The sequence below is a fragment of the Octopus sinensis genome, linkage group LG5, assembly GCF_006345805.1.
Source record: "Octopus sinensis linkage group LG5, ASM634580v1, whole genome shotgun sequence".
Lineage (NCBI taxonomy): Eukaryota > Metazoa > Mollusca > Cephalopoda > Octopoda > Octopodidae > Octopus > Octopus sinensis.
Genome location: NC_043001.1, coordinates 53,451,291 through 53,478,790, shown reverse-complemented (window position 1 = coordinate 53,478,790; position 27,500 = coordinate 53,451,291). Strand labels below are relative to the sequence as shown.

The 27,500-nt window shown below is 36.0% G+C and overlaps 1 protein-coding gene across 4 annotated transcripts in view; it reads right to left on the bottom strand.

Annotated features, from left to right (window-relative positions):
• Positions 1–27,500, bottom strand: part of LOC115212036 (sex peptide receptor-like) — a 767,681-nt gene that overhangs the window by 654,806 nt on the left and 85,375 nt on the right. For 3 of the 4 annotated variants that reach the window (XM_036503438.1, XM_029780837.2, XM_036503439.1), the window contains one exon: positions 10,772–10,847. The exons of the other annotated variant lie outside the window; for it this stretch is intronic. The gene's annotated coding sequence lies outside the window, so the exon portion shown is untranslated. The remainder of the gene's footprint in view (positions 1–10,771; positions 10,848–27,500) is intronic. 4 annotated transcript variants of the gene reach the window in all.

Below are 27,500 nucleotides of genomic sequence, written 5' to 3'. Positions count from 1 at the left end.
TAACGAATGTATGTAAATAAGTATATACATAAAAGCGCGCGCGCAAACAAGCAAACACACACACACACAGATTCTGTGTGAATTGAAAAATAACTCTGTATTTCCACTTCTGGTATTTCGTGCAACAAAAATGTTATATTAAATAAAAACATTCTTTTTATCCGACCAAATCGGTTGCACTTTAACTCACTATATTCCCAAATGATAGTTGATCAACTATATATCTCCATAATAATTCAAAGTGAATCTAGTTCATTTTTTATTACATTGTTTAATATCATTCGAACAAAACATCTAATTCCCAGCAGGTTACTATAGAATTCATTTGGAAAAAAGCACACAAACACCATTGCATATATTAACATGAAGGCAATACTATGATTCCCGCAAGGAACGATGGGCATAAGTCTGGAAAGATATCTTTGAGCGATTAATTTGTAAAAAATAAACTCGAAAATAATCAAACGTCATGTGACATCATATATTTTAATGTCTGACAAAAGAGTTCTATATATTGTGTAATGTTGACGGACTACTGAATCAAGATTTAGTTTGTCCTGTAAGATTTCGAATAACCCACTGTATTAAAGAAGGATATTCTGACTCATCCCTACATCAGTTATATCATACGGTTAACGTTTTAATCTACATATTTTCCATCAGATGACGTTTGCAAAATCACACAAAGTAGCGCAGAAAGAGGTTAGAAAGTGGTCTCTTCCTCATATTCACTGGATGAATTCCGATAGTAATACGTATGTCATGTATAATGATTTCGATATCAATTACCAGACTTGCGTTCGCCTTTCTATATTTAAATAACTTGTACTGATTTAAGCAACTATACCTGACGTTCCAAATAGTAAGGGCTTGTGTTAAACATAAAGCTCAATACTCATAATGAACTTAGATAAATACTCAGAATGAAATTAGATAAAGCAACCTGAAAAAAATATCTGTAATATTTCGATATAGAAATCTACATTCCAGTATCAATATTTAGTGGCAGCACCATATTACTAACGCAGGTATTCTCTGTCGTACTCAACTCTTCAGAATCCATACGATTCTAATAGAGTCACAGCTATGTTGGGCATATCACATAATTCACATACCAACCACACATCCCAGGTAAAGTGATGTATCATGAAATTGTACTCAGTAAACGCTCTCGAGGGGGCAAGAACATCACGACGATGGCACGCAGAAAGTTTCAGCAGAGGTTATCAATATCAGTGACACACTTCACTTAATGCTTAAAATTCTGTATGGCCTTTGGGCTAACATCAAGTTCAGGTAAAAGTGTTGTTTGACTACATGTCATATAAGATTCATCAGGTTTAAGCACTAAGCGCTGCATGTCGCTTATTGAATAGGTTATCAAGGCACAGTCTTCTGCATAAATAAATCACTTATTAGAAAGGTAAACACCTTTGTTTTTACTAACAACCAAATCATATTTGGAACGGGAGCTATTCTCCTTTCATATCACTGGTTTAGACTCGGGAGCTGCTACGCCGATTTAAAGCAAAACATATCAACAATGGCAACAACGCCAACAAAGGAAACAACAACAACAGCAACAATATATTTCATATTTTAGGTAAAGTGAATATTTAGAGACAAATACAGACAGAGATAGGTGAATGTTAAAGATGAGAATATCATTTTTATGGTAATAACGGTGCTTATGAAAGCCATAAAAGATGAGCGGATAATGAAAAATAGGAGATAAAATTATTTCTATAGACTAGAAATGAATAGTGATACGCGCAATGCTCTTGCTTGAGAGGGTAAGACGAACAAAAGGAGATGGTTAAGTTGCAACGAATATTTCAAAAGTAAAAAGACAATCGAATAGAAAGGAAAACGCGATTAAGACCGACATATTGACTAGAAAAGAAGTTTCTCCTTATAAGTGGTGAATGATGTAGGTGGGAATTAGTTCTCGATGGGCAGTGTGGTGTAGTCTATCGCTGATGTAAATTCAAATAGAAATACGAAGCAGGAATACGAGAGGTGGTAGTGGAGAGAAATATTAAAATACACTAATGATAATGATAACGACAACGATCGTGATGAATTGATTGTCATGTTGATGCTGAAGTTGCTGTTGGTGCTTCTACTACTACTACTACTACTACTACTACTACTACTACTACTACTACTACTACTACTACTACTACTACTACAACTACCACTACTGCTGCTGCTGCTGCTACTACTACTACTACTACTACTAAAACTACTACTACTACTACTACTACTACTACAATAATAATAATAATAATAATAATAATAATAATAATAATAATAATAATAATAATAGTAATAGTAATAATAATAATAGTAATAATAATAATAACGAAGAAGAATTAGGAGAGAAGGAAAAATACAAAAATGAGAAAGATAAGAAAAGACGGGAAATGAAAAAAGGAAGAAGTTCAAAAGGAAGCGGAGAAAGAAAATAGAAATACCAACGGTACATGAGGTAAATAAGTTTAAATAACAAGATGTTTAACGAAAATTAAGATATGGAAAAGAGTAACTTAAGGTTAATAAAAATCTAGGGGCATAATATGAATATCTGAAGAAAATATAATAAATGCAACATATTGTTTGAATGTTTGTGAGATAGCATTGAAAATAATTATCTCAAAGTGTTGGAGGCTAAGAGAGGGACAACCAATGAAATGTCTTGAGAAATGATATGGAAATGATAAATTGGAAGTGTGAGGGCAATAATAAGATGATGTTACACAAAAGAATAATTGTTAAAAAGAAAGTTCTAGAAAATTATTTTGGACCCATAAAATTGTTTAGATAATAATAATAATAATAATAATAATAATAATAATATAATAATAATAATAATAATAATAATAATAATAATAATAATAGGCATGCACTGCTCTCTCGCTACAGCAAATATTCTGCTCAATACCACAGATTTGCTTGTCAGTTGTTTGACCTTAACCAGTTGAGCATGTCCCTTAGTGGCTGACGATATGTGCATCTCTGATCACGAGCAGAAGTAGTGGGGGAGCATCATAGCCATGTGTTGAGAAGGATTCTTTGGGGTTTGAATAATTCACCTCTGGAAACATGGGTGTTTCGTTCAACGTCCTTAAACAACCCTTATTCAGGGACCTTTTGAGCGGGATGGGTTACTCGATCTGAAGAAAATTCTAACTGGGCTCCACCTGCAAGGTCATGTTCTGTTTATCTTGATATGAGATCACCATGTCGCGCACATATGGTTGTGATGCATGTCCCTGGTGTACCCTTATCAGACGGGTAGTCATGATGGGTATACTGGGCTTCGTATATTTTACCCCAGTGTCACTTTGATGGCATGCTCTGCTCGCTCACTCAATAATAATAATAATAATAATAATAATAATAATAATATTAATAATAATAATAATAATAATAATATAATAATAATAATAATAATAATAATAATAATAATAATAATAATAATTACTTAAGTAACAAGAAAATGGATTTGATAATAATCTTATTTTGTACAACGTTCGTTTCAACCCATCCTGTTACTGTCCCTTGTGGGTGAAACTCCTTCCAACATGTCGTGTTGCATCAATTTTGCAGTCTTAGCCTCATCAGGTACATCTATACCTAAAAGGTATCTTATTTCAATAATTGTCGATGAAAATAAAAGTTCGAAGCGGAACTTAATGGTTAGATAAGGAGGGACTGAGTTACATTGGGTTTAATACAGAAGAATGGCATTAGAAGGAAGGGAGAGATATATATGCGACCTGTAATATCTAGTGGACAAAAAATTGTTTAGCTAGGTAGCTTAGATAAGGATGCGTGTACACACATACAGCCACACATACTTTCGCTCGTATATGCACACATCTGATCGATTGCGACCGTAATTGGTATGATTTATGGTTGGGAGATAACCTCATGGGTAGAGTGTTATCACGCTCGCGTCAAGACTGAAGTGGTACGCCGGCAGTCTGACCCGCTCAATAACTATATCACCGCAGGTGACTCACACACCACCTATTCCCATTACGCCGGCAGTCTGACCCGCTCAACAACTATATCACTGTGGATGAGTCACACACCACCTACTCCCATTACGCCGGCAGTCTGACCCCCTCAACAACTATATCACCGCGGGTGAATCACACACCACCTACGCCCATATATATATATATATATATATATATATATATATATACATACATAAACATACACACATACATATATACTTGCATACATGCACTCACACATACATATGCATACACTCTGGCCTCGACGGGCTACCATGCAACAATCCAATACGCGGGTTATAGTAGTAGTAATATTAACGATAGTATTTACCCATGTAGCTCAGCAACTTGTAGTTAGAGTAATTATAGTCATAACACACACTGCTCCGGGAAAAAACCCACCAATCAAGACACAAACCACACTCACAACGTTCAAAACCGGTATAGAAATACCCAAATCACATAAGTAAGACAAATCACAAATAGATGCATGAGAGCCAACAATGATATAGAGAAAAATAGCAACGGACAACACACAATCACAATTAAACAAGGACACCACAAAATCGCAACGTCACACACACACCCGAGCATATAGAAGATACAAGAATCATGAGGTCGCCAGGTACAACGCGGTCTGGGGCTCGAACATGTCATCCAGGATCGGGAGACAGTTTTTCGCTACCGTCGATCGTTGCTTCCCTAAAACCAGCACACTCAACCAGCTATTCAACCGGCACACTATGAATATGCATGCGAATTCATCGAATATGAAACACAACATTCATAAAAGGGCGGATTATTAATAGATTTGTTTCAACGACTGCCCAGATGCAAAGATACAGCGAAACAGCTGTTCACAAAACTCAACGCGAACCACACGAAACCGATACAACCTATAACTCCGACAACTCGGATTAACACCCAACGCCGAGTGAAAACCTCACGAACTGCAACATACAAGCGTATGCCATCCAAGGCCCAGATGAGAACATAACATATTTTTAGGCATGCTCACAAGAACACTTTCACAACGTAACAGTGCAATAGTAAGTAACTAGAATATAGACTTTTCAAAATCTTAGAAGACTGATTTACTAAAGAGAAGAAAATATGTGGTTCAGACACATGCAAACTTAAAGGTACTTAAGCAAAGCCTCTAAACTAACATTACAGATGAACTACCTAAACAGGCATAATATGCCCCCTATACCCTTCTACCTTGTGTGCAGATACTGATGTTCACGTATGTTCAGATACGTAACCTTCTATTGCAGTTTATATAATAATCCTTTTTCTACTATAGGCTCAAAGCATAAAATTTTGAGTAGGGGACTAGTCGATTATATCGACCCCAGTGTTTCACTGGTAGTTAATCTATCGACCCCGAAAGGATAAAAGTCAAAGAAGTCGACCTCAACAAAATCGAACACAGAACGTAGAGGCGGACAGAATACCAATAATCATTTCGACCGGCGTGCAAATGATTCTGCCAGCTGACAGATTCATTGCAGTTATATAATAATAATATTGATAATTACTAACAAATAGTTACTGCTTGAAATACTAACGAGGTTTTAGTAATCCATAGCTTTGATCGGGATGCCAGGTGTATTTATGTGTGTGCGAGTGTAGTTATTCTTATACATGTGCGCCTGCGAGTGTGGATAGGCCGGGGCAGGCTATGTATGCGTATGTATGCACGCTCATGTATGTGCATGTATCTGGATCGCACACGGAAGTGTGTATGTATATCTGTGGGTATATATATATATATATATGCGCTTGTAAATGTATGTATATAAGAGGGTGTGCATGTGTATCCGTGTGTATATGTATCTATATATTTATATATATATATATAATATATATATATATATATGCGTGTATATATAAGCGTGTTTATATATATATATATATATATGTATGTAGATTTATGTGTGCGTATATGTATATATACATGCATGTATATGCATGTATATATACACCAGTGTGTGAGTGTGTGCGTGTGTGTGTGTGTATAAAAAAAGCTTGAACATTCCTCTTCAAGTATATTGGAAAAAATTTATATTGATGAACATTGGAGCTAGAGAAATACGATTTTTTTCATTATACTTCTATTTCAAAAATCATAGTATTTATGTTTCGTTCGAGAATATTTCTCAGGCATAAAGGAAGATAATTGCACATCGAAGATCATGTGAGTATATTGCGCTTTTAATTTCTTTAGATAGTACAGTTATGCTGTCTTCTTTTGTTTTTTTTTTGCATTCAAGCTGCTACTACTTAATGTATGTTTATAGTAGACAGCGTGGTTTTTATACTTCTGCTCGTTGCACAAATGCCAATAAATTGTAAGACATATATTACAAAGAACGGCTTTTTAACTGTGTGCACTCCCGCTCTTAGACAATGTATTCCTGCACCGCTAAACATCTTTCCCATGTTTCCCTCTCTCGTCCCTCTATTCCCATAGCGCCTTACAACTGTCCTGGCTCATATCTTACTGAGCCTTTGTACTCGACGCGACGGACATCTCAATAGAGTCTTCGCTATATTTACTTCTACAATTTCTTCACTTGTTTTCGTGACTCACCTTCATTTATTCTACACTACGCAACTGCTTGCGTCTGTGTTTCAATCGCTCACAACATATTTTATCTCTCAATATTAATAGCCATTAGGGCGGCGAGGTGGCAGAATCGTTAGCACTCCGGGCGAAACGCTTAGCAGTATTTCGTCTGCCGCCATGTTCTGAGTTAAAATATTCCGCTGAGGTCGACTTTGCCTTTCATCCTTTCGGGGTCGATAAATTAAGTACCACTTACACACTGGGGTCGATGTAATCGACTTAATCCGTTTGTTTGTCCTTCTTTGTCCCCTCTGTGTTTAGTCCCTTGTGGGTAGTAAAGAAATAGGTATTTCGCCTGCCGTTACGTTCTGAGTTCAAATTTCATCGAGGTTGACATTGCTTTCAACCTTTCGGGGTCAAATAAATATGTACCAGTTACGCACTGGTGTCGATGTAATCGACTTAATCCCTTTGTCTGTCCTTGCTTGTCTCCTCTATATTTAGGCCCCTGTGGGCAATAAAGAAATAAATATTATTTGCCAATTCGCTTGTCAACATTTTATCTAGTTTCATTACCTAATTTTATTGCTTACTTCGCATCTCTCTTTTTCCTTTATTCCCTTAACTGAAGTATTTTTTATTACTAACATTACCTCCACAATTCAACTGTTCCTCACTCTCACCTTTTCTCTCTATGTAATCCAACATCTCTCAAATTCTATGTTAATTTGCACGCTTATAATATTCTTGGGTATTAACACATACTATAACTGTTTCTCATCTGTTATAGTTTATCCGAAACATGTGTAACATACGACTAGATTACATGATTTCTATACTCAAGATAACTACTGCAGTTTATTTGCCCTATTTTCTCGCATAACCACTAGGTAAGCATCGTTCTTAGAGCCTACATCCTGCATTTGGATTTTAAATTCTGGGTATGTTGGAGTACAACTTGCTGATTATAACACAATTGGTAGCGTTCTTCACGCCTACTCAGTCTCTCACTATTTGTGCGAGTATATATATATATATATATATACATATATATATATTTATTTTTCCACTGTTTATATATATATTTTTTACTGTTTATATGTTTGTACTGTCGTTACCGTCTTGCTTTTTTTACCCCTCTGCGAAAAGATCTCAGAATTTTAATTGATTTGCTTTTCGCAGGAAGGAAGTTTTCTTCGAAGTATACGTCTCGCTTTTATCCTTCGAAACGTTTAGTAGATGAAACCTTAGCGACTGAAGAAGGGGATTTTTCGTTGTGCTTATTGTCCTGTATCTCTTTTTTTTGCTTGTCTTGTTCCTTGGTTTGTGTCTATGTTTTTCGTCTCTCTATGTGTTCGACGTCTTTTTGGTGTCCTGTACACATATATGCGTGTATATGTACATGTAGAGGTAGGTACGTACATATATGTTTATATATATGCATATGTTCTATTTTATTAACATATTATACGACTAAACGCACGCACCCTATTAAGTAAGATTGTTCTGTTTATCAAGTTAGCCTTGATATTAACTCTCACGCGACTCTGCATCTTTCTTTCTTTCTCTCCCATTCCCTTTTTCGTCTTTTTTCCCTCACTTAACTTGTCTCTTCCTCTCTCTCTCTTCATTCTCATTCTCTCTCTCCCTTTCACCATTCTTCATGGTCTCCTCGCACCATTCCCTTCTTTCTCTCTTCCTCTTGCTCCTACTCCCCCATTCCCGTCGTCCATCTGCGACGATACTTCCGTCGTAACTGCTATCCTGTCTTTTCTCGCCCGCCTTCTAAGGCTACTGGTCGACATTTTTTCTCTCTCGTCGTCCACTATAATCCAGCGTTTGCAATACTTTTTTCGTCTGGCGTTAACAGCCCTTCTTATCTTGTTCTCCTTGTCCTGTCTCTCACTGTGTTATATATTTATTTTTCCACTGTTTATAATATATATATTTACTGTTTATATGTTTGTACTGTCGTTACCGTCTTGCTTTTTTTACCCCTCTGCGAAAAGATCTCAGAGATTTTAATTGATTTGCTTTTCGCAGGAAGGAAGTTTTCTTCGAAGTATACGTCTCGCTTTTATCCTTCGAAACGTTTTAGTAGATGAAACCTTAGCGACTGAAGAAGGGGATTTTTCGTTGTGCTTATTGTCCTGTATCTCTGTTTTTGCTTGTCTTGTTCCTTGGTTTGTGTCTATGTTTTTCGTCTCTCTATGTGTTCGACGTCTTTTTGGTGTCCTGTACACATATATGCGTGTATATGTACATGTAGAGGTAGGTACGTACATATATGTTTATATATATGCATATGTTCTATTTTATTAACATATATATATATATATATATATAATTTTTAATTCCTTTATTCCTTTACTTGCTTCGACACCAGGGGTTATATTTTAAGTTTAATACTTATTCTATCGGTCACTTTCGTGAACGGCAAAGTTACGGGGAGGTAAATATACCAACACCGATTGTGAAGTGGTGGAGAGGCATACACAGGAACACACTCTCTCTCACGCACGAACACACACCGACCCACACACACACACATACACACACACACACATATATATATATACATATATATATATATTTCTTTACTGCTCACAAGGGGCTAAACACAGAGGGGACAAACAAGGTCAGACAAACGGATTAAGGTCATAAGGTGCTTCGCATTTTTTTATCTTCCAGTGTCATACACTTGGATGTACATGTGTTTGTGTGTGTATGTGCGCGTGCATGTATATATATATATATATATATACTTGGATATATCTATAAGGGCCTTTGTAATATGTATGCATTCACACACACATACACACACAGAATCACAAATATAGGGCATTAAGTTATAATTGTTAAATAATGCCCAAACTGTTAATTGCATGTTGCACATAACACAAATGTAGTTTATTAATTCTTTGTATCAATCTCCTCTTTGACTCTTTTACACTTTTATTTGTTTCAGTTATTTGACTTTGGCCAAGCTAGAGCACCAACTTTAATTTGAAGAAATCGATCTATGAACTTATTCTTTGTAAGACTGGTGCTTATACTATCGGTCTCTTCTGCCGATCCGCTAAGTTACGGGGACGTAAAAACACTAACATCGTTTGTCAAGCGATAGTGGCGGCGGCGAGAAACACAGGCACAAGTACACATAAATATATACATTCTCCGTCTACTAAATCCACTCACAAGGCATTGGTCGTCCCGAGGTTATAATAGAAGACACTCGCCCAAGGTGCTACGCATCAGGACTGAATCCGGGACCATGTGGTTGGGAAGCAAGCTTCTTACTACAGTACCACGCCTGCGCCTAATTATGTATTCTTTTACTTGTTTCAGTCATTTGACTGTGGTCATGTAAATTAAATTAATATTTTACTTATGATTATATATAGAGAGAATGCACTGTGGCGTTTATTTTCTAGTTTTGTATACAACTCAAGCATGTGAACTAGGTTTTATCAAAATGTTTGATACTGATATTTCTAGATGCTCAATATAATGATATGGCATAAGGGTAACTCTATTTGATTATAACTTGAGATCGCGACATGATTTGCGAGCGAAATTGACTGGGCGAAAGTTGCGCTGATGTCACTTGTTTCCACTATCGTTTGCTGTTAAACAGGACAGCGGGTAAGATATATAATCAGTACCACAGTCTAAAACTGCTTAACGGGTATTTTGTACTTTTCTGTTGTGACTAATTTGCAAACATCTCACGCATTTTCTCCGACAGCCTTCCTTCCCCTACTAGCCAAAATGTTGTTGTTTGTCTTTCTTATACTACATTCTCTCTATTCGAAGTTCGCTTAATATAATATTTTCTACTTCAAACACAGGGGGTGAAATTTTGAGACTGGTACTTATTTTATCAAACTAGAAAGCATGAAAAGCAATGTCAACCTCGGCAGTATTTCAGCTCAGAACGTAAAGGGGGAAACACACCTAACTATCCGGCTCACCGCTATAGATTTACTTTACAATAAGTCACCAAACATCTTTTTTTTTTACTGTTACAATTTTTAGCGAAAAATTTAGACACCAACAATATATATCAATGCTTATCATACTTAATGCCTACACAAATCCTCGGTAATACGAATTTCCTGAAAATTGAAGATGATAAAAGATTACTATTCACAAATATTACGTTACTCACCTAATTGTTTTCTTTGGCAAAATAGCTGAAGATATTTCGTTATATTGCTTCACTTATAAGTCGTACTCTACAAGTCCTAGGTAAAAATATATAGAATGAAAACAAACAGGAATATTAGATGGCGTTGATTTTATAGGTTTAAACTTATTTCATTCAAACATATATAATTGTAGTTCTTAAAATATTAATAATAATGATAATGATGATGATGATGATGATAATAAGCAGCTGTAAGGCACCCAGATCCTTAACTTCTCGTTAAAATAGGAAGACATAAAATTCTGCCTGAGAAGTTTGGTGAAATGCTTGAATGGTTCACGGAAGGGAAAATTATCCTAACTCTCAAATCCACTGAAACGGTAAACCTACAAAATTACAAACTGATAACTCGTATCCCTATAATTTACAACCCTTTACTGCAATAATATAGCAGAGTGTGAGCAAATATCTGTTTGCAGAAGAGAAGGGATGCTGCAAGGGCTCATACGATTCTAAAGATCACCTACTGATCAATAAAGCCATAACTGAAGACAGCCACAGAAAGAAGGGTCTAAGTATGGTCTGGATCGATTACCGAAATACTTTTGATAGTATTTCCCACATATGGATCCTAGAAACACTAGCCATGAACAAGGTATCACCAATAACTATAAAATATATAAAACATCCCATGATTAAATGGCAGACAGTGTTACAGCTCACGGCAAGAGGGGGACTCATAAAAACTAATATCTTCCCTATTGGAAAGGAATATTCCAGGGAGACTCGCTCTGTCCACTACATTTCTGCTTTGTACTGACCCCTTTATCTGACAGGTAAAAGAGAATTGGATGTGGATATAGCTGTTACGGTAGAACAATCAGCCATCTCTTATATATGGATGACCTTATACTGTACCCTACAAATGATAAACAGCTGGAAACATCAATATTCCTCCTCCTCCTCCTCCCCATTCTCCCCTCCTCCTCATTCTTCTTCTTCTTCTTCTTCTTCTTCTTCTTATTATTATTATTATTATTATTATTATTATTATTATTATTAGTAGTAGTAGTATTAGTATTATTATTCAATAGTCTTATTTTTTATCACGTGCTTTCATTGCATTAACGAGTGCAGTTCTGTGTGCCTTGGGTATGCGCTGTGGTTTGTTATGATGCTCATATTTTTACTGTATTGAAAGTGTTATACGTAGGATATGTGCGGTGCATAGTAGTACTATTTTCTGTATGTTATTTATGCTTGTTAGTCCTGGTATTTTTGTAATGAATTCATTAAGTATTTATTATTTTAATCTCTTTATCACAGGTTTTGTTGGAGCTCATGCAGTCTTACATGCGTGGAGTTTACTACCTGCAGGCTATGGGACCATGCTATTCGTTCTTTCCAGTTATGTAATACTTTCCTGATTATTCTGGGCGTTCCAAGGAGGTAAACCTTTTATAACATTTCTCCTGTGCACCCTATTTCAATTTCCTTTATATTCCTCTTGATGCCTTCTGATACTGTTCTCAAGAATCCAACAATAATTGGCACTATCTTCACCTTTATTTTCCATAGTCGAACTATTTCGTACTTAAGAAGGTTCTATCTATCTTTTCACATTCCTTCTTGACTATTTATGGGTTAAAGGGGAATGCAGCGTCAACTATATAGTATATGTGGTGTACATTGTCCACCACCACTAGGTCCGGTCTGTTATGCACCTGATATGCTTAGATTGGGAAATCCCAGAGGATTTTGCTAGTCTCCGACTCTGCTACGCCGTGCGGTTTGTGGTCATACCACGTCATGCCTCTCTCTTCCCCCACTTTTCGCTCAGGTTCCAGTGTGGCACTTTCGCTACCTGGTTGTGTTGCCACAATCTGTAGTGGTTTCGGGTAGGTCTAAGGCATTTGGTCGTGATATGAACAATGGTTTCAACCACTCTATTGCAGATGCGGCACAACGGAGACACTTGCTTTATCCATAGGTTGACGCTCCCGTTCTTGCCCAGCGTTTGGTCCTGCGTTGATAGTATAGTGCTCTCGATCTATTTTTTAGTGTTCCTTTTATCAGCCAATCCCACCCACTTTTGCTGTGGCTACATGGAATTGATTGTGTAGTTCTTTGTTGCATAATTCTTCTTCATGTCCTTTTTGTACTTCTTCCTTTATTTTCCCTTTTTCTCTGCTCTCAATACTCCCTCGTTCCTAACTGTCACTAGCGAGGTTTCCTCACTTTGGGCTTGGTATCTCATTAAGCTCTCGACTTCGATACTCACTCAGTCTTCCACACTTATCAGTTCCCTTCCTCCATTTACTCTCTTCATTTGTTGGCGCTCAGTGTCTGGACGTGGGTGATGGGCTCCATGCATCGTTAAAAGCTTTCTCGACTTCCTGTCAATCTCCTTTAGCTCCTCCTCTATCCACTTCAGGATTTCAGCGTCATGCGGTTCGACTGCGACTGCGCTCCAGTTTATTACCGAAATATTGTTTCTGGCATTCAGCTTTGAAGCCAGTTTTTTTGTCACTCACCGCAGGTACTCTCTTTTTGTCTTCTTCTCATTGTGGTGGTATTTTATTCCATCTGCCTCAAGTATTCTCAGGTATTTATAGCTGCATTGTGGCTGAATTGCCTTTAGCATTTCACCACTTGGCAACAATCTGTCTTCAGCCTTGCCGCTCTTTCTTCGTCTCATCACGTACGTAGCACATTTTGGGAGTCCAAACTCCGTCTTCATATCATTTCGTAGTATATTTTGGGAGTCCAAACTCCATCTTCCTATCATTGGGAAAAATCTGAATAGACTGCGCTAAGCTGTCCAGTTCTGCCTCATTTTATGTGAATAGCTACAGATAGTGCTTGAATAGCAAGTGGTTCAGTTTTCCATTACCTCTTCCCAGATGATACCTTAAGCAAGGGATCATTCACACCCTCTCTGTTCAATGGTTGGCAGCCCCCACTTTTTTCCAAGTATCTGTACAGTTCATCGGCCAAAGCTCTTGACACTAGTTTCCACATTAGCGTAAGGTACGTTACTAGTCTAAAGTTGGATGCAACATTTCCCTTTTCAGGATCCTTTGCACATAACAATATCTTTCCTTCTGTCATCCAGCTGGGTACTGCGCCTCCCTGCAAGCACTTATCTAGCCGTTGTGCTATGTTATCATGGAGCCCTCTCAGCTTCCTCATCCTGGGTTGTTCCGATTTTGGAATTTCCTTAACTTCTTTTTTCATCATCTCTGTACTTATCTTTGTCTTCTTGGAGTTCTATATTTCTTTACCAATCTAGCATTTCCTGCAGACACTCCACTTCAACATTATGCTCTACATGTTTCTCCCCGTTTCCTCTCCAGAATGCCTTGCTTTTTCTCTGCATCTGCTATCACTGTTACGTATATTTGTCATCTAGTTCCTGAAGTTGTTTCTTCTGATTTGCTTCAAACAATCTGTTTTACCTGAAGTATCTTTTTCTATTGTTACATCTTTCCTGTTTTGTTTTGTTTGCTACTACGCTTTGTTTCAATTTTTGCAATACCATATCATAAACTTTATCTCTTATTCTATATGTTCTTTCCAGCAATTCTCCTTTTTTCAATCTATTATCATCATCATTATTATTATTATTATTATCATTATTATTATTATTATTATTATTATTATTATTATTATTATATTATTATTATTATTATTATTATTATTATTATTATTATTATTATTATTATTGTGATCTTTATGTAAAGTCTTTTTGAACATAGTAAAGCGTACTAATTATTTTAATGGAAAAATATACACAGTGTTACTGAAAATTATTTTAGAAGACGCGGTAAATTTATATGCAAATATGCACGGATTCATACATACGTACACATATAGGTACACGCTCGCACACACATATATATATATATATATATATATATATATATATATATGTATGTATAAGCAAATGTTTAAATGTATATAACGTATGAATATCACTGCATCAAGTATATTTATGTGAGAGTATGTAAGTATTATGTAAGAATGTATGAGTATATCTATGCATGTGCACAAATATCAATTTGCACACATATGCATACATTCATTAAATCATTGATTTACATATACACACTTCAGGGACAAGACCACGGAGTTACCCTCTCCGAAGTAACACTGAAAGCTACTGGAATTGAACCTAAATCGCTTCAATATATGCCCAAGTGGTAGTATTCTGTCACAAGAGAAAAGGAAGAAATCAAACTTAAGGAGAAAAAGGCTCGACTATTATCAATCTCCTCTTCCACCAAATTTGCCATATAGTCAATGCTATCGAGTCTCCTATGTAAGAATTGGTCTACACTCATCAACGCCATCACCGTAAATAAATTCTCGGAAACGAGATAAAGCCAACGATGTTGACACACAATTGTCATATCAGATAGTATCGTGACTTCTTCAAATCTTTCAGGCGGGTCCGCCACACAGCCTTTTTTGCCACAGCCATTAAGCAGAGAAAGGTTTGCTTTCTTTCTCTGTTAAGGGAAGGTGGTGCGTCAATCTTCACTATACACTCAGCAGACACTGAATTCATCTTATATGCGACGACAGCTGCGCCACACTATCTCACAAATCTCTAATGCACGCACACTAAATTATTGCATTTCGTCTCCCTGCAACACCTCGGCGGGTTCGGCGGTTTGCAATCCCATGCATGAAGAGCTTTTCTCGAGCAGGCAATGCCCCTCTATAGCACTGCCAAGCCTAAAACTTTTGGAAATTGTCCATGATCTTCGACCCGAAGAATCATCGGAAAGAAATAACTTGTCAATGCCTAGATTAAATCTTAGGCAATCCTCATTCATACCCTCAACAAGCCCCCGATAGAAAACATGTGTTGTTTTCCTGCTAACTGTTTTGGACTGCTGTTACACTGCAGTGAGTGCCTAGAAACGTTCTGAATAATAAAAGTAATAATATTTTCTCCGATAGGCACAAGACCTTATGTTTTGATATTATTTGTGGTGGTGGTTGTGGTGAGGGGAGCTAGTCAATTGCATCAAACCCAGTCCTCAACTGGTACTTATTTTATCAACACCGAAAGGATGAAATGCAAAGTTGACGCCGGCGAAATTTTACCCAGAACGTGAGGACAGACGAAATACCGCTTATTTTATCGCCTGGTGTTCTAACGAGTTTGCCTGCACGCTGCCTTACTACTAAAACCACTACCACCACCTCCACCACCGCTACTACTACTACTACTACTACTACTACTACTAGTACTAATGCTGCTGCTGCTGCTACTACTACTATTACTACTACTACTACTACTACTACTACTACTACTACCTATTTCTTTATTACCCACTAGGGGCTAAACATAGAGAGGACAAACATGGACAGACATAGGTATTAAGTCCATTATATCAACCCCAGTGCGTAACTGGTACTTAATTTATCGCCCCCCGAAAGGAGGAAAGGCAAAGTCGACCTAGGCGGAATTTGAACTCACAACGTAACGGCAGCCGAAATACCGCTAAACATTTCGCCCGACGTGCTAACGATCCTGCCAGCTCGCCGCCTACTACTACTACTTATCATAATAATAATAATAATAATAATAATAATAATAATAATAATATAATAATAATAATAATAACAGTAATAATGATGATGATGATGATGATGACGATGATAATATTTATTAATATATTTATATAGATATGTGCGTGTGTGTATTTGGATGGCAGATATGTGTATCTTGTGTGTGAGAGTATATCTGTGTGTGTGTGTCTGTGTGTGCCCGCGCGATAAAAATGATGCTGTGTGGACTGATATTTGCTTTGATAGGATGCAGGCTATACATACATAAATCATTAATTTATGTCTCCTCATCTGCACACTTAAAGAAGTGATGCCACATTGTTACAATATCCATTACTGCTGTCCTGCGTAGAGCAGCACGGCTTTACGACGTTTATCATTGTAACATAAAATTCCCGGAGAGATACTCAGATGTGATTTGAAGGGACGTATAAGCGACATGCAAAAGTAAAACCTCCAAATTCCAAAACCCAACTAACATTTTAACTTCTTTGGACATGAAAATTCTAACCACTAACGCGAAGTATAAGGAATTTCAGAATTAAGTAATTACCAGTTTTTTTTTATTGTTTATTGTCTCTGGTTATTTCGCTAAAGGTGCTTAGAAAGACGCAGGAAATACCGACAGTGGCATATAATTAAAATCCAATTTTATACAGGATATATATATATATATATATATATATATATATATATCAGTGCGTATGTAAGATGTATACACATACGCACACACCACACACACACACACACACACACACACACATATGTGTGTGTGTGTGTGTGTGTGAGTGTGTGTGTATGTATGTGTGTATAGGCGCAGGCGACGCTGTATGGTAAGAAGCTTAATTCCCAACCACATGGTTCCGGTTTCAGTCCTACTACGTGGCGCCTTGGGCAAGTGATTTCTACAATAGCCTCGGGTCGACGAAAGCATTGAGTGTACTTCTTAGACGGAAACTGAATGAATTCCGTCGTGTATATATATATATATATATATATATAAGAATATCAAAAAATAAAAAAAATATATTTTTCTCTTATAATGACGTAATTACGAAGAAAGACCGGTTTCGCATTTAGCTTTTCAAATTTCTTGCGACGTTATGTTTATGTTGCATAGTGTTGTTCAGGAGATTTCTAAACAATTCCTGAACAACTCTATGCAACATAAACATAACGTCGCAAGAAATTTGAAAAGCTAAATGCGAAACCGGTCTTTCTTCGTAATTATGTCATTATAAGAGAAAACTTTTTTAAAAAAATTTTTTAATATTCTTCAGACATATTGACGCAAATATATATATTTTTTAACATTTAAGCCTTCTGTAGTTTTTTCACCTTTTACGATTTTATATATATTCACCCACGTGCTTTCAGAAACCAACTTTCTTATCTATCTATCTATCTATATATATATATATATATAAATATATAAATACTTATGTATATATTACATATGTATGTATATATGTGAAAAATTACAATGACACGCGATTCCGAAATCCTGTAATGAGTTTCAAATTTCCTTAACTTACACCTGTATCACGCTATAGCTTCATCGAACGTTCTAAATAGTGTTATTTTATTAGGGAATGTGTTTCCACCCCCACTCCCCACGTATTTATATATATATATATATATATATATATATTTATACACACACACACGCACATGCAGCAGGACATTACTAGTGAAAGAAGCATAAACATGTCAAGGCAATGAAGTCAAGTGTTTGAGAGGGTGAAGCCACTCCCCGAAGTGTATTATGATAAAATACCATTTCAATATATGTATAAGGATAGGTATATGAAGAACCTATATGAAAAGAAGTAAAAATATCTCCTAAAAACTGATACAAATATCTTCGTGACACATTAAACGTGACACAATCCAAGGCATTGCGAGAAAGAGAAGATAACAGGGAAAGAAATAAAACGAGAAAATGGGATGAAAACTGAAATAGCGTAGTAGAATGCATTTATGAGGGTCGATAAATATTTTTCTATATAAGGATTCAAACCATAGTTACGAATTTACAATTACCAGGCCAGAATTGGAGGATGGATTGGGAGGACATATTGCAGATAACAGTGTGTGTTTGTGTGTGTGTATGTATGTTTGCGTATGTGTTTGTGTGTGGGCGGTGCGGGTGTAGAGGGAGAGAGAGGGGAGAAAATGAGGAAGCACTAACAGATATATATCTTCCTATATATACATACACCCAGATTAAAATACACGCGTGTATCCTTATACACATGCACCGGTACACACACACACACAGACATATATATATGTGTGTGTGTGTGTGTGTGTGTGTGTACTACATGAGTACCTATATCGTTAACAAAATAGAAGTCAAAATATACTTCTGTACCACCGAATAGTCACAAATCTATTACAGACATGATAGGAAAAAATATCAGAGAACAATAATAATGTCTTACCACTACTGGGTCAGAACAAGTAATGCTGGTCAAATAGTGCCAAATGAGTGCCCAATTTCTCATCAGCCAAAGTCCACCAGCTAACTACTAACATTCTCCCCCACCATGTCTGCAAAAGTTAATTTGAAGTGACCAAGTACAATAGGAACAAACGAAATTTGAAGAATTTATGAATAAATATAGGGATGGTATTGTTAAAATACCATCATGTACACATGGTGGGGGAGATTGTTAGTAGTAATTTAGCTGGTGGACTTTGACTGATGAGAAATCGGGAACCAATTTGGCGCTAAATTTCGAAACCGGTACCAGGTTGATCATCATTTACTTGTTCTGACACAGTAGACATAAGATAATTATTGTTCACAGATATATTTTCCTATCATATCTGTAATAGATTTATGACTCTTCGGTGGTACAAAGGTATTTTTTTGATTTCTATTTTTTAGCGATTTAGGTACTCATGTAGTACCCTTGTGTATATATATGTACAAATCTAATATTGCATGTATATATTTTATTCATTTGCCTGTACGGCTGATAATTCGCTTACCACTCGTGTTTTAAAAATATCATCGCTATATATATATATCGTAGTTTATATATCGTATATATATATATATATATATATACCCACACTCTGAGATATATACACAGATGCACAAACTCCCACATACACATAATTATATACACATACACATCGATACAATCTAAGCAGCTGCACATGCGCTTTCAAGCCTGTCAAACACATGAACACACTAACACACACACACACACACACACATACATATATATATATACATTGAAATACAAGTATATCGACATATATAGATCGATAGATGTATGTACATATACTACTTCTTATATATACATATATACGAGGATATGTAGAAATACATACATATGCGTACAATTACTCGCATATACAGATGCACACACGCATACGAGCATAGATATGTGTATAAATACATACATGGTGGTTGTCAACTCTTGATGCAGAGTTTAACCATTTCCTGTACCTACACATTAGAAACATCGTGGCATCTGATGTGGTTTTCTAAAACAGACAATGTTTTAAAAAGACAACCACATAAATTGCATATCCGATTTGGAACAGCAAATGCTGTAGTTCTGATATTTGTAAATCTTAAAATGTCTTTTGAGGTCTCAGATTTGCATACCTTTTGTCATACATTGCATTGAAAGGTGTGCACTGACATATAAGCATAATAGTTGAGGGAAGTTTGTTTTCTGTGGGTTCGCAAATGGGATTTCAGCCCAGCAAAAGAAAGGAATGGTCTGTCACAAACTGTGCACAAAAAAGACCAGTGTGATTCGCCATCTTGATTGTAACATTCGTCTTTAAATCTCTGCGTACACACACACACACACACACACACACACGCATATATATATATATTGTTGATGAACTGGAAAGGGGATACGTGATTTGCACAACGACTTTTGCGTTAGAAAAATTACAACTGGTTATGCGATGTAATGAGTCTATGTAATTTACCTAATTCAATTTTAAGGCTAGCGCTGATTGAAATGTATGTAGCGTTATTAGAAATTGTGATAGTCTTAAAAGTTGGGGGTTTACAGTTAACCAAGTCCGTGTAAGATTGTTTAATGTGCCTGGGTGCAAAACGGGTTAAGTCATCCGAATTTTAACAGTGTGGAATCCTAGTGTGTTGTAGTGGACTTCATTTCGGCGTATAAGTAATCTTTACTTTATATCCGTTTCTGCTGAGAGTCAGCTAAGTTGTCAGATGTTTGCATATTTAAAACTTTAAAACTTGAATAGACACATTTCATCGTTTGATTGATATTTGGTCTAGAATCGCAAGTTTCCAAGTGGACCTATTACACGATTTTTGAGGTTTGTTGTAAGGATGGTATAAACTTGATGTAATGTCAAAGTTTACATCTAAGAAGATGAATGTTAAGTTCGAAAATAAGTTAGAGGTTGTAATTCTTAATCTTCGAATGTTTTATGGGTGCGTTCCAGGAGAGAGTAATGATACCCTACCAGTCGTATTGTAATCGACTGACGCTTTGTTCTGAAGCATATGTGTAATCAGTTCAAAGACCACGTTATTAGAATCGCTCTGTCTAAATGATATATGCATAAACACACACACACACAAACACACATACGCTTACACACACACATACATACGCTCGCACATACACACACACTCATATATATAGGACGTCAAAAGAACAGAGAAAAGAAGGACAGTACCTATGTCAGTACCTATCTCTTTATTATCCTTAATTACTAAATTGACATCGAAATAATTAATATTCCTTATTTTATAACCATTTCTGGTGGCCTTAAGCGCACTAGGGTATATTTTTATTAGTAAAAATTCAAAGAAACCATACTTAACTATCAATATCTCATCTACGTATCTCCAGCATTCATTGAGTTGTTTAAGCAAACCAAGTTTTATCCCTGCAGATAAGTCTTTAAGAAGAAGGAACTAGCAGGAAGATAATGATCCGCATTTGCCACCCATTAGAATTCCTCTAGCATGCTCAAACGCACTACCCGCAAACACAACAAACAAATTATTATTAATAAAACTAACCATCTCTTTCATCTTTCTCTTATATTAGTATATCTCTTATCACAACAATTAGACAAGAAACATTTTACCATTCTTCAAAGACATATATTTATATCCTGCATTAAATATATCTGATATACTAAAAGTACCTGCTACACATTTAAAACTTAAGTTTGTATATAGCTTCGAAAAATCGTACACATACATACTCTTGACCTTCATGCATTTAATCAATCTATTTACACACATATATATGTATAAACATACATATATATGTGTCTGTATATAATTATATACGCACGTAGAGATATGTATATGTATATATGTGTGTGTGTGTGTGTCTCATAGTCCTTTTCTATTGGTTCTTCCTCTTAAGTCAAGTTGTGTTTATAATACAAAACACGGAGCCAGTCTTGTTACACATATATACATCTGACCACTACTTTACACAGTCATGAAAAATAAATCTCTACCCATTTATCTCACGTCAGGCTAACACCAAATTCTACTACTTTTTATTCTCATGACTAAAATGCATCTCTCACTTCCTCATCGAAATAAATGACTGATTCTCTCTGAAAAGTTATATACATTCAACTCCAAGAATGGCATTTTCACAAGAAATAAGTCTGAAAGACATAAACACTATTACACAAGTACAGTTATATGTTAATGGATTGATATATGGAGTATTAAAATGCAGGCATTGTGCAAACATTAGAATCATAATTCAGAACATTCATAGAATATCTGTTTCTACAGAATAGATACAAATACCAAGAAACACTTTAGTTTGATTAAAAGCAAACCGAATGAAATATGTTATTTGTGATCTTCTACGACAGGATTAACACTTTTCAAACTGACACTGAAATAAAATCAACAATCAAATGATCTGTTTGCGTGTGTATTTATCAAAATAAAACTGCAATATTCTGACCAGTGTATAGTGTCTGCTTTCTATGTTCTGGAAGAGACTATTTAAAGAAGAGACTATTTAAAAGCAAATACAAACAAAACTGAATATATATATATATATATATATAGGCGTAAGTTTGGTAAGTAACTTGTTTACAAACCGCATGGTTCCGGGTTCAGTCCCACTCCGTGGCACCTTGGGCAAGTGGCATCTACTATAGGCTCGGGCCGACCAAAGCCATGTGAGTGGATTTGGTAGACGGAAAATGAAAGAAGCCCGTCATATAATAAACATTTACATAAATAAATAACATGAAATACACGAAGGGACGAACAAAAAGACAAACGGGTCATTCAAAGCCTTCATTCTTCAGTCAGAAACTGATCCCTCATCGCAGATTTCGGCTGTTTAATTCTGAGATCCGCTCCGAATCAGCCAGCCACAGAAGGAAAGAATGCAACGCAACAGAGACGAAGCCCGTCATATATATGTATATGTATGTGTGTCTCTGTGTGTGTCATATATATGTCTTATATATATGTCTTTTCTATTCCTGAGCGTTATACTAATACATCTGTTTGTTTTGTACACCGCCTGTCTTCGTCTTTTGTTGTTTTTTTCGTAAAATTCTCCCTATATATGTGCATACGTGTGTATGTGTTTGTGTGTCTTTGTCCCCCAACATCGTTTGAGAACCGATGCTGGTGTGTTTGCGTCCCCGTAACCTAGCGGTTCGGCAAAAGAGACCGATAGAATAAGTACTAGGCTTACGACGAATAAGTCCTGGGGTCGAATTGCGCGACTAAAGGCGGTGCTCCAGCATGGCCACAATCAGATGACTGAAACAAGTAGAAGAGAAAAAGTGTAAAGAGTAAGAGTATAATTTTAGAGACTGAGAAATTGATAACTAAAGAAATTTACGGCAACGTTCTCCAAAGACTAAACTCGATATTACAGGTCTTATGAAATCCTCGACACAAACCTGTGCATTGCAAACCTTCGAGAAAAATATATCTGACTTGAACAATAGAAAACAAATGCAACCAATATTTCGCCAAAATTATTGAGAAACAAATAACCGTAATATTGATAATGATAACGATGATGATAATAATGATGTGAGATGATAATAATAATAGTAATATAATAATAATAATATAATAATAATAATAATAATAATAATAATAATCAACTAATACAGCCACAGAAAGAATAAAGGCCTCATAACTGAAGACAGCCACAGAAGAAAGAAAGCATCAGTATGGCCTGGATTGACTACAGAAAGGCGTTTGATAGCATCCCCCACACATGGATCCTCGAAACACTAGCCATTAACAAAGTAGCACCAACAATCATAAAATTCATAGAGCACTCTATGAATAAATGGCAAACAGTCCCTACACCTCCAAACAAAAGAGGGACTCATGAAAACCAAAGACATCCCCATTAGAAGAGGATATTCCAGGGAGACACGCTCTCTCCACTCCTTTTCTGCTTGGCACTCTCACCTCTATCTGATATGCTAAATAGAACTGGATGCGGATATAAATGTTACGGCAAACGATCACCAACCTTTTATATATGGATGACCTAAAACTATACGCTGCAAATGACAAACAGCTGGAAACACTATTAAATACAGTTCATGGATTTACCAAAGAATAGATATGAATTTGGATTAGAAAAATGCGCCAAAGTAACCATGAAAAGAGGAAAACTAGTTAAGAGTAACAACATCACACTAGATAAAACCAATGAAATAAAAGAATTAGACCAACCAAACTTACAAATACTTAGGAATCCATGAACTAGATAAGACACAACACACAAATGAAAGAGAAACAAAAAAAGAATATTATAGACGAGTTAGATCAATACTAAACACAGAGCTCAATGCTAAAACAAGATAATAGGTATCAACACTTTGAGCTGTCCCAGTTATAAGTTACAGCTACAATATCCTTAACTGGACACGAATGAACTGACCAAAATAGATAGGAAAACAAGAAAAATAATGACGGATCTAGGATGCATCACCAAATCTGACATAGAAGAGACTATATATAGCAACGTATAGAAGGGGGCAGAGGGCCTTATACCGCTGAAAACTACTATAAAATAACCACCATAGGACTGCAAAAATATCTACTTCAGAAGGAAGGAAAACTGATCCAGATAGCGGCAAAACACGAGCAAAACAAAAACTGTTTCTCATATTTAAGGAAGCTGACAAATACAAACAAGAAATCATACCACCTAATAAACATGAAGAAGAAAAATAAGATGAAGAAACAACAAAAGCTATAAACCAAATGAAATCCAAACTAAAAATAGAACAGCAACGAACCATGATAAAACGATGGCAAGAAAAGCCCCTTATGGTAATACTGCACTAAACTAACGCAAAAGAAATAGACAAAGAAAAATCCCAGCAATGGTTGATAAGCTCAGGACTCAAAGCAGAAACAGAGGGATTTTTTATTGCAGCACAAGACCAAAGCCTCCCCACCATAAATTACCAAAAACATGTAATGACAAGAAATATTACAAGTAACTGCCAGATATGTGGGAGATGGACAAGAAACAATAATCATATTATCTCTAGCTGCCCAGGTCTTGACTAAGAAGGAATATTTCACAGACATGACAGAGTTGGAACCTACATACATTGGAAGCTATGCCAACATTATGGAATACAACAGAAAAAGGATGGTATAGGCCACACCAAAAAGTCACAGAAAACGAGAAAGCAACCATACTCTGGGATATGCCGATACACACAGATAGAGAAAATTAAGGCCAACAACTAGATATAGTTGTCAGAGATCTGAAGAAAAAAATGCTTTCTAATTGATGTATCAATACCGGCTGATGACAACGTGTCTCTAAAAGAAATGGAGAAACTCTCAAAATACAAAGACCTGGAAATAGAGTTAACTAGAATGTGGAATCTGAAAACAGAAACAATTCCTATCATAGTAGGTGCATTAGGCATGATACAAAAATATTCAGACAAATACATAACAAAAACACCAGGACTTACAAACACATATAACATACAGAAAATTACACTACTAGGCACTGCACACATCCTACGCAGAACACTTTCCATACATAACCATCAGAGCATCACAACAAATCACAGCACATACCCAAGGCACCCAGAGCTGTGCCTCGGTAGTGAAGTGAAAGCACGCTATAAAAAATAAACTACTGAATAATAATAATAATAATAATAATAATAATAATAATAATAATAATAATAATAATAATAATAATAATCTCTTTTACTCTCTTTTATTTGTTTCAGTCATATGACTATGGCCATGTGAGCACCGCCTTCAGTCGAGCAAATCAACCACAGGGCATTTTTGTAAGTCTAGTACTTATTATATCTGTCACTTGTACCGAATCACTAAGTTACGGGGACGTAAACACACCAGCATCGGTTATCAAGCGATGTTGTGGCGTGGTGCAAACACAGACACACAAACCTATATGCATACACATACATACTGGATACATACATACATACATATATGTATATATATATGTAGATATATATATATATATATAGGATATATATATTATATATGATATATATATATATATATACATATATATATACATATATATATATATATATATTATATATATATATATATATATATATATTATATATACATATATACATATATACGACGGGCTTCTTTCAGTTCCGTCTATACGCAATTCCGCTCACATGCTTTGGTCGGCCCGAGGCTATAGTAGAAGAAAATTGCCCAAGGTGCCACGCAGTGGGACTGAACCCGGAACTATGTGATTCGTAAGCAAGCTACTTACCACATAGCCACTCCTACGCCTAATAATAATAGCAACTACAACACTAATTATAATAATAATAATAATGATAAATGCCCTGATGCAGTACCAGGCAGTGGTTCTCATGGCTTCTGTTCTTAACTGATTGGAAGTGTTATTTGGAAGTGTTATCATGTACATTGTTTTGTCTTGGTATAAAAGATGGACTACAGCAAATATTCTGCTCAATACCACAGATTTGCTTGTCAGTTGTTTGACCGTAACCATTTCAGCATGTCCCTTAGTGGCTGACGATATGTGCATCTCTGATCACGAGCAGAAGTAGTAGGGGAGCATCATAGCCATGTGTTGAGAGGAATTATTTGGGGTTTGAATAAATCACCTCTGGAAACTTGGGTATTTCGTTCAACATCTTTAAACAACCCTTATTCAGGGACCTTTTGAGCGGGATGGGTCACTCGACCAGACGAAAATTCTAACTGGGCCCCACCTGCAAGGTCATGTGCTGTTTATCTTGATATGAGATTACCATGTCGCGCACGTATGGTTGTTATGCATATGCCTGGTGTATCCTTATCAGACTGGTAGTCATGATGGATATACTGGACTTCGTATATTTTACCTCAGTGTCACTTTGATGTCATGCACTAGTCTCTCACTCATAATAATAATAATAATAATAATAATAATAATAATAATAATAATAATAATAATAATAATAATAATAATAATAATAATGATAATAATAATAACAATTTGTCTCCAAGTGCAATCTTCTTTTACCTACAGAGTATCTCAACAGGCATGATAGAGCTGCACAATACATTCACTGGGTAATTTGCAAACACATAGACTTGCCCCATGATAAAAACCGGTGGGAACGCAAACCACATCCAGTGCTTGTAAATGATTACATCTCACTCCTCTGGAACTTCACCATTCAAACTGACAGAAAGATAGCTGCAAATAGGACAGACATCATATTGAAAGACTTCAGACAAAAATCATACCTACTCATTGATATTACTGTCCCAGTCTTGAAATAGAAATCAGCAAAATGTGGAACCTGAAGACTAAAACAATACCTATTGTCATAGGTGCCCTGCGAATGATACCAAAAGGGGCTGATTGCTACCTAACTCAGATACCAGGAAACCTAAAAATGGCAGAAATTCAACAGTCAGTGCTCATGGGAACTGCTCATATCCTACACAAAATACTTTCTATGTAATCTCAAGTTTTAAAACAAAACATAATTTTCGTATGGCTAGTTAGACATTCACTAGTACAACACTAAATACAAAACAAAATATATGGCACATTCGGCATAACAACCTGAACTTCCAAGCTGTTGTCTCATGAGGTCTCTGGGTGAGATTCGGAGCTACCTTGTACAAATGTAAAGC